Genomic DNA, 11,248 nt, shown 5'->3' on the forward strand with positions numbered 1-11,248 from the left:
TAAACTTTGGTATGCATTTGGGAACTGATTCATTTCTTTCAGATTTCCCAATTTAGTGGAATATGTGTTTGATAATAAGACCGAATATTTTTCATGTGTGTGTGGAAGAAGGAGGAGAGGAAAACTTTGTGGAATCAATTCTTTATTTTCATCTTTATGTGAGTGCCAGGGATTAAATGCCAGTCACCAGGGTTGTGCCCAAGCACTTTTACCCACTGAGCCATTGATTGGCTTGATCTAATGATTTTCTGAATCTCATTGGTATGTGTTGTAATTGATGCTTTTTAGTGTCTATCTTTATTATTTGGGTTTTCTCTCTCTTTTGGTTGCTTTGACTGAGGGGTAGTCAATCTTGTTTAATCTTTTCAGCTTTACCACAAATCTGCTCTTATCTGGATAGACTGTCATCTATATGTGACTTGGTGTTCCTCTCTTGGTGATCTCAATATACTTTCTTTGTTCTATATATTCAGTGTTTTAATTGTAATATGAGAAGGAGACATTATGTTCAGCCTCCTGTATCTGAATTGGTATCTCTCTCCTTAACTCTGAGAAGTTTTTCTGTTATGATTCTTTTAAAAATACTTTTTGTTCATATAGAACAAGGTTCTTGTCCTACTGTGTCCATAATCCACACACTCGGCCTTTTCCCAGAGTCGTGTATCTGGGAATTCCTGCTCATACCTTCCAATTATTTTGTCTTTGTCCTTGTTGGAGCATCCAGTTACTTTATCTTGTTTTTAAGCTCAGATCCTGCCCCCTCCTTGACCCACCCTATTGCTGAGGCATCCCACCATTTTTCACTTGACTTGTATGTTTCATTTCCAGCATTTCATATTTGTTTTTCCTCGGTATGCTTGTTAAACTCTTTTTCCATATCTTGCCTTGTCATCCTTATTCTCTTCAAGAATTTATTTGTGTTCTTGATCAGAAGCTTGTTCTCTTCTAACACAGGTGTACTAATTGTTTTGCATTCTCTGCCTGAGATTTTATCTAACTCACTCTTACTTGGACCACTACTATAAAATGAATAATTTTTGGAGGGTAATGGTGCCTTGTTTTTTGTTTGTTTGTTGTTTGTTATTGTTTTAATGTTTCTTATGTTACTGCATTAAGATTTGTCCATCAAGGTTTGTTTTGTTGCTTGGAACCTTTTTTTTTTTTTTTTTTTTTTTTTTTTTTCGAGAAGGGTTTTCTCTGTATAGCCCTGGCTGTCCTGGAACTCACTCTGTAGACCAGGCTGGCCTCGAACTCAGAAATCCGCCTGCCTCTGCCTCCCAAGTGCTGGGATTAAAGGCATGCGCCACCACCGCCCGGCTGTTGCTTGGAACCTTAAAAAAAATCAGCTGAATTATTTCAGTTTAAGTATTGGCAATATTCAAATGGGATGTGGATGTCTTAGAATAGGGGTGTGTAGTTAGAAAATAATTCCTCAGTCTAGGAGCTCAGGATGCATGGTTCAAACTCTGAGGTAATATTCTTCCAGTAGAATATTAACTCTAAGAGTCCTCATAGTTGCTGGGTATTACCACGGTGGAAACATTATATTAACCAATAAAGAACCGTGTCCTCTGTTATTGTAATAACTGTTAGAAGATAAAGAACCAAGGGCAATATAGCGTATACTTAGATAGTAAATAAGATTAGGAGTAGGAAGATAAGACAGTGGATGAGTGATAATCAGGTTAAGTCTGAAAAGAAAAAAAAAATGAGGTTAGCAAATTAGCTACAAGGGGCTGTTTGGGATACTGTTAGAGACCAATTTTAGAGATTGTAGAGATTGTTAAAGCTATGTAAGGTTATATTAAAGAAGGAGCTTGGTGGCCCAGTGCTCAGTGAAAGTCAGGAGAACAAGGAATTCAATGCCATTCTCGACAACATATGATACAATTCAAGGGTACCCTGGGATACAAAAGACCCTGTCTGAGAAGGAGGAGGAAGAAGAGGGGCTAAGAGCAAGAAAGAATATAAAAGATGCATCTTTGCTTCCCTGAGAAGTGTTCTTCTCTGGTCCTTCCTGCTGACTCATCCTGAGGCTGAGGCCTGGCTGTCTCTGCTAGGTAGTGCCACTGCTCTCCCGACTCTACCAAAGTGGACCGCTGGTGTATCTGTGAAATGTCTGCGAGTGGATCGAGCTGCCGCTGCTGACCTGTGAACTGAACTGCCGATTTCCAGACAACACGGACAGGAGTTGTTCCAAAGAACCACTTCTTCCCCCTCCCTCACCCCCATATCCTTTCTTTTCCACTACCTCTGGCAGGTGGTGAGTTACAAGGAAGGTTAAAGCATTTAAGAATCGTCATTAAAAATAAAGGTTGAAAAAAATTAAGTTACGAAGTTCTGATATTTTATTGTACATGTAGAGAGCTGGATTCTGCTTCTTTCCTTCATATTTATTTTAAGCTTTGTTTATAGGAAAGTTGCAAGTACATTGTAAAGAACTTTATCTTCGCCAGGCAGTGGCGGTGCACGCCTTTGATCCTAGCACTTGGGAGGCAGAGGTAGGTGGATTTCTGAGTTCGAGGCCAGCCTGGTCTATAGAGTGAGTTCCAGGACAGCCAGGGCTACACAGAGAAACCCTGTCTCGAAAAACAAAAAAAAAAAAAAAAGAAGAAGAAGAAGATAAAGTTCTTTGATGGTATCCAACCACGAGAGCTGTAATAATTATTATTTAACATACTGTTTTCAAACATACTATTGGTTTTTGTTCTTTTTATTTTTCTCCCTGGGAAACGAACCCAGGGCCTTGCTCATTCTGGGGAAGTGCTCTACCTCTGAGCTATGTCCTCAGTTTCATTACCAACATATTTTTGTTTGTTTTGAGACTGGGTCTATGTAGCTATGGATGTCCTGAAACTCACTATGTAGAGTAGTCTTGTCTTGAACTCACAGAAATCTGTTTTTCTGCATCTGCCTCTGCCTCTGAATGCTGAGATTAAATGTGTGCACCACTACACCTAGGTACTGCCAACATTTCACTGTCTGCTTTTCTTCCTTGGCTAGTCCATGTTTCTTTAAGCTGGTTTCTTTAATACAGCTTATCATTCCTGGATCACTTCCTTACTCTCTGGCACCACAGGATGCTCCAAGTTCATCTTGTACTTTTCTTGTTCCAATCATAGATCCAATCATTTCTTACAATGGTACTTGGAAACTAAGATTTGGAAGAAGTGGGAGAGGAAGAGGAAAGGGGTGAGGGTGGGGGGCTCTGGCTCTTATTACAATGAATACTGATTTCTTGTAGGTCTAATGCCTGGGAAGTCTAATGTCCAGGTGCTTGCAGAATCATTGTCTGGTGAGGGCCAGTTCCTCCCATTCAGAATCCTCTGAATCCTTCTATGGTGGAAAGAGCAAATGAGCTCTTTGGTGCCTTGGCTGTCACAACTTGTTTCTGGAACCCTGACTGGGGCCATGAAGAAAGAACAGGCACACATGCAGAAAAGCTGGAGTCAGGTGGCTGTACTCACTGGCAAAGTTGTACCTTAGTAAGTTTAATATGTACAGACTAGGGGAGGGATTAACTTGTCTCAGTAGCAGTCTCTGTAGGCCAGGAGTCTCAGGCTGCAGTTACCCCAGAGGCTATAGTTGTTAGTTTTTGTGCACACTGGTCAACCATTGGTAACCAGTTCTCGGATAAAGGCTTTGCTAGTTTCCCATGGGACCGATTCCTTGGTCCTTGATGTGGCCAAGTCATGTCAAAGAGTTAACATTGACTTAGAATGTCACTCACTCCCTACGCACTGGGTTTCTTGTAATCATTTTCTAAAGGTCCTGCTTCCTAATCTATCACTCTGAGAGGTAGGTCTTCAGTGTATGAATTCTACAAGAGTCACAGGGTCACAAACATTCAGGCCATAACAAACCTATTTTGGTATCTATTCCCTATGGTAATGAGTTCACATGGGTTCCTTTAGTTCTTCCAGCACTATACAGGAATAATTCTGCCCCCCTCCACTGCATATGTAACCCTTCTCTCCAGAGTCAGTAACCTTACTGACATTACCGTAACTCTATTTACTTACTAGTCTCCTACCTTTATGACTAGCTCCTCCTTCCTTCCCACCCACACTCCCTCATCTACCTCACCCTTACTCTCATCTGGTTCCTGTAGCTAGCTGGTCTTTGGCTATTTTGTAGGTTTTTCTTTCTTCGACCCTTCTAATTCCCTAACACCAGATAAGAGAGAGAAAATGATAGAGCAGAGAGAGGAAAGTAAAGAGATTCCTGAGTAAAGACGGGATCAGAAAAGGGCAACTTTATCATTAGACGACTTCCTGCTGATTAGGGCCTTCAGATTCCTTGGGGCAAGTGTGATCTTCTCTATCAGGATATCTAATTTCTTTTTCTTTTTTCTTCATTGAGCAGGACTACTAACAAACTGCAACCAACAACAAACAACATCAACTAACCAACAACCCACACTGCCTCTTGGGGCCCTAGAAGTTATATACTCTCTGAAGAGTGCCTAGCGTTCCAAATGTCACACAAGCACAGAGACTATCTACAGCTGGCAAAGTCACAGCCCGGCTAAAACATGAGGCAAATCATACAGTCAGCTGCTGTGGACAATCTGAAGCAGCCCCATAGCCCACACCTGGGATTAAAACAAAAACGTAGTCTTATAATAGTTCTTTGGGTTTTTTTGTTTGTTTGTTTGTTTGTTTTTTTTAGAGAAACCAAAACTTCAGAATTCTCACTACATTTCTCCCTTCCTGTTTTAAGCTGTTAATTATGCTAGATGTCGTGGGTGAATTATAAACAGAGACATTTGCAATAAAATAAGAGATTTTGGGGTCAGTGGCCAAGGTTTTCAGGCGACCTCTCCAGCTCAGCTCTAATCTTTATGAGTTTTGATGGGATCTACAGGGTTTCCTTTCCTGTGGAGATAGAAACAAATCCACATCCCCAGTGCAAACGGCTGGCTTCCATTCTGATGTTCACAAATTCTTATAGTAGATAGGTCTGTAACCCTGTGACTTTCAGCTGCTGTTGTTCAATATGGCTTGTACTTTCTGCTTCAGGGGCTTGGGTCAGGCCCCCAAGGCCATTTCCTGATGGTAAGAAGTTGCCTTACGCCTGGCAGTGGTGGCGCTCACCTTTAATCCCAGCACTTGGGAGGCAGAGGCAGGTTGATTTCTGAGTTCGAGAGTTCGAGGCTAGCCTGGTCTACAGAGTGAGTTCCAGGACAGCCAGGACTACACAGAGAAACCCTGTCTTGAAAAACCAAAACAAAAAAAAAAAAAGAAAGAAAGAAAGAAAGAAAGTGCCTTAGATATCTCTTTTGGACACATATTCATTGGTCCAATGTGGAGAGCTTTTGGGGCCCGCCTTATAGGAATTTGGCAGGAATTTGACATTGCGCTAGGACAAGGAAGTAGGCTCAGGCAAGAATTTGACACTTGCTAGAACTAGGAAGTAGGCTCATGATGAATACAGCTGAGGAATGTGTCCTTTGTAGTTTGATGGGTCTTAACAAGACCCATCTCTGAATACAGAATCATGGGACCTTTGTTTATGCCTTGTTCCTTAACTACTTTGCTTATGCCTTAGGACTGACCGCATTCTTTGTATGCAGAATGATATAAAACCAGATTAGAAAAAAAATCTGCTTCAGTTTCAGCACTGGCTGGAGTCATGTTATAGTGTTGTCTAATTGTCTTTTTCTTTTCAATCCTCACTCGATCCCTTGAGTCCCTGTTGGCTGACTGAGTTTGGTCAGTCCCGTGGCAATCATTGCCAGGCTCCCAGCTCACCCCTGGAAGCCTAGGACTTTTTTCTTGTTTATATTTAGAAAAACAGTTGCCCTTAGAGATGATTTGTTCATAATTTTGTCTCAAATGACCATATTTCTCACAATTAAGAAATTAAAGCACAGAGCATTTTGAGATCAAACTTTAGCAGCTTGGCCGGTCTCTTTGGAAATCACCGTATTTCCTGAAATTGAAGCACAAGTCAATTTGATATCAGAGACCCGTAGCTATAGCTTGACCTATGATATTTCATGGTACACATTAGAGCCAATATTGGTCTGTACTCCCTATTCATTCATCCATAGGTGCTGCTCCCACCTTTAATGGTCTAATAGCTTTCTACATTCGGTATTCACATTTTCATATGCCAATGCCAGTGTTGTTCCTATCAACTTATAGCTTTGTTTTTATAATCCTTGTAAAAGATCAGTGAAGTCTTCTTTAGAGCTTTGTAAAGGAGGCGGATCCCCCCCACACCCCCACCCCCAACTTTGCCCAAGCTCTTAAGAGTACCTCTCTTCACCTAGTAACTGGCCTTTTATTTTTTATTTTATTTTATTTTTTTGGTTTTTCGAGACAGGGTTTCTCTGTGTAGCCCTGGCTGTCCCGGAACTCACTCTGTAGACCAGGCTGGCCTCGAACTCAGAAATCTGCCTGCCTCTGCCTCCCAAGTGCGTGTGCCACTACCGCCCGGCAGATCTATCATTTCTATAGGTCACCATCAGATCTCATCATAACCTTGTTCCACACTATTAGCAAGCATGTGCTGTAAGACAACTGGGAAAGCTGATGGTGATACCACAAGCCCAGGCCACCCCTCCTCACACTCTGGTGGTGGCTGGTTCAGGATTAACCCTTTCTCCTGAAATGGGTTCTTTTATCAGATTGTCCTCCTACCTCCAGCCTTTCTCTGCTCTCTGACACAGTTTCCTTCCCTTTCCTCCTGCAAGAGACTCTTGCTCAGTCCCTGGTACTGAGCCTTTTTGTTCTCCCTTTTCCAATGTGCCTTGCCTCCCAAACACTTCTGTTTCCACCCACAAGTTTTCCAGTTGCACAGCCGACTCTGCAAGCCTTCAGAAAAGAGAGAGCAGAGTGAAGCCTTTTGTTCTTCATTTCAGCCATTTTTGTTCTTGGGCCTCTCCACTTCCACTGCAGTTTTTCCCAGGTGCACAACCGTTCTTCTAACCATTTTTTGAAAAAGAATATAGGAAGAAGAAAACCAGAAAATTCCCTCTGGGAGTAAAGTGGGGGATACTTCAGAGGTGGCGGCCACAATACATTTTTTGCATCTTGAAAAAAAATTACCCCTTTGTCCCCTGCTGTTTTCTCTATTGCATTTGAAATAATCAGATTTCCCATCCTGCCTAGCCCCATGTCTGGACACCACTCACGGCCTATCTCTGTGGTTCTTTCTTCCAGGATTCTCCATCTTTATTTTTCTTCTATCCTTTCAACTCCCTAACACTAGATAAGAAAGAAAAATGGATAGAGGGGGAAGGGGTTATCTTTATCTTTAGACTACTTCCTGCTGATTAGGCCATCAAGTTCCTTAGGTCAAGTGTGATCTTTGCCATCAGTATCTTTAATTTCTTCTTGTTTCTTCTTTGACTACTTAGACTGCAACCAGCAACAAACAAACAACCACCCACCCCAACCCACGCCAAGGGCCCTAGCTAGCATTAGTATACCCTCTGAAAAGTCTCCAGAGTTCCAAATGCCACACAATCACAGAAACTATATGTAGCTTGCAAAATCATACCCCTTGCAAGAGCACGAGGCAAATCATAGTCAGCTGCTGTGGACAATCTGAAGCAGCCCCATAACCCACATCTGGGATTAAAACAAAAACAAATTTCTAATATTTCCTTTTTTTTTTTGGTTTTTCGAGACAGGGTTTCTCTGTGTAGCCCTGGCTGTCCTGGAACTCACTCTGTAGACCAGGCTGGCCTCGAACTCAGAAATCGGCCTGCCTCTGCCTCCCAAGTGCTGGGATTAAAGGCGTGCCACCTTTTACTGCCACCACCGCCTGGCTTTTTACTATTATTATTATTTATTATTATTATTATTTCTTTGATTTTTAAATAAAACAGAATTCCAGGACTGTCACCACAGGTTCCCTTTCTGGGTCTGCCTCTGTGCCTCTCAGCTTTGTGATATAACATGTGGTGTGTTCTGTGACACGATCCATTCACTTTTTGGTATTCTTGGTGGATAAATTTGTCTTTCCCTTCTTCTCTTTCTTCTTGTAGCATATGTATATACCCGCTGTTCTTTCCTTTACTACTTTATAAACAGTAAGTCTTTTCTAGAACAGTTATAGATATGAAGAGGAAATGGCTGAATTCTAGGCTAACTGATCTTTCTCTAATACCTAAGTGTTTAATAAGAGTTCTATATATACATACACAGACATACAGACACGCACACATACATCACACACACACACACAATCTCACTATGTGCTCTTGCTTACCTGGGACTCCCTATATAGGCCAAACCTCCCTCTCCTGCCCAAGACACCACTATGCATTTGTATGTATGAATTCTTACTTTTGGCTTCATGAATCATAAAGACAGCTCACTGTAGGGCCATTTATAACATAGCCACAGACTATAATTCATACCTGTAAAGGTATGAATGATGGTTTCCCCTCTCAAGTCTTATTCATTATATCCCTAGTTTGCACCTGACATATCACAGGCATTTATTACATGTTTAAATTCTCTTCAAAATCATGAACTGCCTCCTTCCATTTGTTATCCATCAAACAATTATGGAATACCTGTGGTAATTAAATTATAAAGAGAAAAGATTTATTTTGACAAATGGTCCTGAAGGTTCTAGGCCAAAATTAGGTAGTCCTGTTGACTTGGGCCTCATGTGATTGAACCCATACATTGGAAGAATCTGTAACAGCAAACTTCTCTCTGAACCAGGAAATAAATGGTGTGTGTGTAAATTAGAATTTCATGCTGGGCAGTGGTGGCGCACGCCTTTAATCCCAGCACTTGGGAGGCAGAGGCAGGCAGACTTCTGAGTTCGAGGCCAGCCTGGTCTACAGAGTGAGTTCCAGGACAGCCAAGGTGCGCTTCAAGGGCACATACCCAGTGACATAAGGATCTCCCCTCCCCCACCCATATCTTTGGGTTGTTTCAGTCTCTCTTTTGATATAAACACAGAGTGTACACCACTGCTTGCAAACTTAGTCAAGCAAGACCTCTCAAGCCTAGACTTCCTCATCTACCAAGCCTGCCCTTACATCACCTTCTCCCCTCACCTGCACATCTGTCTCATGGGCATTTCAAACTGACTTAGTCAAAATGACAAGAATGGCCTTCCTCCTGAGTGTGCTCCATTTCCCCACAGCCTCGCCCATATCAGGTAACAACATTTTCATCCACCCTGTTTGACACATTAGAAATTTTAAAGGAAATTGTTTTACCACCTCATCTTTGATTCCCGTAAATGAATCTCTTATGAAATCCATCTTTGAAACAAACCTTATATCTGTCTCTTTTACTCCATTGCCATTTACACAATTTATACATGTCCAGGCCATCACCCTCAGCTGGCACCCAGCAGTAACCTCGTGTCCTTCACCTCTGCCCCTCTCTCCCAGTGGCCCCTCTACCACCTAGTGCCTTCATCCCCTGGGTAGTTCCAGATCCAAATCTCTGCTTTCTTAGTGTCTTTTCTAACCCGTTCCAGGGCTTGCTTTAGGTTTGTTCGCTGGAAATACGTTACTACTTCCTCAGGGTAGTCTCTGTCACCTCATCCAGTGCATATGGATTTTACTAGTTTAACTTTCAACAGTAACCTTATTTTGAAGGTGTGTAAGAAACATTTATGTTTATGTTTCTCTCTCTTTTTTGTTGCTATAAACAACTGGGTTTGAATAAATGATAAAGTTGATAAACTGATGAGAAAGCCAGAAATTCAGGTTTTACAGATGTGCTAACCCTGGGAACACCAAGCATGTGCAGGCTTCTCTTATCAGCATACTGTGTAATCCCTAAATCCAGACTCTAGTAATTGTGATGAGCTTGTCTCCCTTCTGCTACATATGTGACCCTAGAGGATTCTGTGATTTAATTTCTAAATTCCACTTAGATGACCACAGTAGAAATCTATCAACCTGTGTTCTAGCTCTGTTCAGCAGAAGATGTGTCTCACGGTGCTTTGGTGGTTGGGGAGGTAACACAGGGGCCCAAGGACAATGAGGCAAACTGGTAAAAGTAAAGGTAAAGTCAGCAGAATGCCTGCAAAAACTGCTTCCTAGCCATTGTGACTTCTGGCCCTGTTAACAACTTGTATAGAGAGGTCATACCTCATTTAAATTCAATGACATCATTTTTTTTTAGTCTTATCTTCTTAAATTGCTTTAGAATAAAATTTTTTAAGGCCCTACATCCCTCCCGCCCCGCAGCCCCTGCTTTTAAGATGGAGGTTTAGAGCTGGGCTTGGTGCCCCGCCCCTGGACTCGGCTCTCTGGAAGCTGAGTTGAGGATCATGACCATGCCCAGCCTCATACAATCCCAAACCCCAGATGCCCAAACAGAGGGCCACTTGTTGGCATTCTTAAATGTCCCTGTTCTCCTCCAGGGTTTTCTTTTCCTTTGTTCTCTAGTGTTTGAAAATTAGAACCCATTTAAGTTGTTCTTCTAATCTTGTGTGGCCTATGCAAGACTGCTTAAAAACATGGCTGTCCCTAGAAACATGGCCACCCCTGGAAAAACTGTAAGTGGGTTACTTTTATTGTTGTGTTACATCTGCTGGCAATGTAGGAAGGGAGGGTTTATTTGGTACTACGAGTTAAGGATACAGTTCCTCATTGGTGGATATTGTGATAGGAGTGTGAGGTGGCTGGTCTTGTAACACACAGTCTGGAAGCACAGAGGGATGGATGCTGGTGTTCAGCTCTCTGGTTCTGGAGCTTGTGGAAAGTTGCTGTTCATATTTAGGGTAGGTTCTGCTGCTTCCATAAATCCATATCTCCTCATACCATCTGCCCAGAGGCTTATCTCCTAAATTGACAATCAAATCAGCCATCATCAAATAAGGCCATAACCATTCTTGCTGCCTGAGTAATCTGCTGACTGGAACCAGGATTCAAGCCCAAACAAGGGGAAAAAGAAAAGGACACTGTTCTCTAGAACATGGTCAGCTGGGACGTTAAGATTTCATCCCGTTCTATTCTGGCTTGGTTTTGTGTTTTGTTCTTTCCCCTTTTTCTTTTTAAAAGGTGTATTTTTTTTTTTGTAAAACCAAATGTAACTCATAACTTCTAGGTATACAGAGAAAATAAGGATTGTAGTTTATGAAAGTCTAAAATTTAATTATCAGTTGGTTTTGTGTGTGCATGTGTGCGTGCATGTGTGTGTGTGTGTGTGTGTGTGTGTGTGCGCGCACGTGCGTGAGAGAGGGGGGGTTTCTCTGTGTGTATGAGAGACAGAGAGAGAGAGAGAGAGAGAGAGAGAGAGAGAGAGAGAGAGAGAGA

This window comes from Grammomys surdaster, unplaced genomic scaffold, assembly GCF_004785775.1.
Source record: "Grammomys surdaster isolate TR1022 unplaced genomic scaffold, NIH_TR_1.0 124988, whole genome shotgun sequence".
Taxonomy (NCBI): Eukaryota; Metazoa; Chordata; class Mammalia; order Rodentia; family Muridae; genus Grammomys; species Grammomys surdaster.